The sequence below is a fragment of the Lactuca virosa genome, chromosome 1, assembly GCF_052849685.1.
Source record: "Lactuca virosa cultivar CGN04683 chromosome 1, Lactuca_virosa_CGN04683_v6, whole genome shotgun sequence".
Classification (NCBI taxonomy): Eukaryota; Viridiplantae; Streptophyta; class Magnoliopsida; order Asterales; family Asteraceae; genus Lactuca; species Lactuca virosa.
The window spans coordinates 175,572,337-175,573,499 of NC_136426.1; positions in this window are offsets into that span (position 1 = coordinate 175,572,337).

The following is a 1,163-nucleotide window of genomic DNA, read 5'->3' on the forward strand; positions in this document are numbered from 1 at the left end:
AAAATAGATGTTTGGGTTGTTGTGTGACAGTAATTATGAATTGATTGGGTTGTTTGATTTTTGAGGTGATCGAGAGGAAAGAAAAAAGTGTATCGTCTTTGCAGAAGACGAAGAAGAAAGACAACATAACATCGATCCAAGGGGCTATTTGGATGCTTTGTTCGATTCTTACAGGTTTTTCCCTTTTATTTTGACAGTTCCGATCACACATAGTTAAGAGAAATGATTAATACTATTGACGACGGTGAGTCTAACCGTCGTCCTCAAAATCATAGCCGTCTAAACTCCACGTTCTTTCAATCTCGTCCGCATAAACATTTTGACTGTTTTTTGCGGTTCATGGCCTCCTGGTTCTTCTCCCCCACGTTCAAAGGTTCTTCTCGCTTAATTGCAGCTTCGTCTTCAACTTCCCACGTTGTCTCCTTCCCATGTTCTTCAACCTCCATCAAGATCGAAGCCTGAAACTGCAAATCAGTTTTCATGATTGCTAGAAATCAGGTAGTTTTCGCTAACCGTTTAGGCTATATAAGAGTTTGCTTCAATCGATTCTCCATTTTGCGACCTCAAATCCAGGTGCAATTCTCTCCCTTTTGTGAAACTACTTCCGTTCCTATAATTGTCCTTCCATATTTTAATTTGTTTCTTAAACCCTATGTTTTGCCATTATTGATTGAATCAATCAATTTCTTTGTTGTGTTAGGTTTTAATTTTTGTTTATTTATATCAATACATTTATGAATAGAACATTGAAGAGTTAATTAAGGAATCCTCTGGAGTGATGTCACATCTGGCTAAACAGTCTATCATAAAGTACCATAAGAAGCTAGAACTTAATGAACTCGGTAATGATGAGCACAGGTCATTGCACCTTCATTGACGAACTCCGAAATAATGAACACAGGTTTGAAGTTTTCGATTGTTATCTTATAAATGTTCGCTAATCGCAGATCAAAAAGATCGTTCTGAACTTTCTATGGAAAGTGTTTCATAAAACCTTCTTTACCTCTAACAATTATTGAAAAGAGTTTTGAAGTGTTCTTTTGAGACGTAATTAATTGATTCCTGACTTCCTTTGTTCCCTTTTCTTCCATAATTTCTCTATCCAGTCTTCAGGATTACACAAATTGTATCTCTTATATACCAAGTTCTTGTACTATCTAACT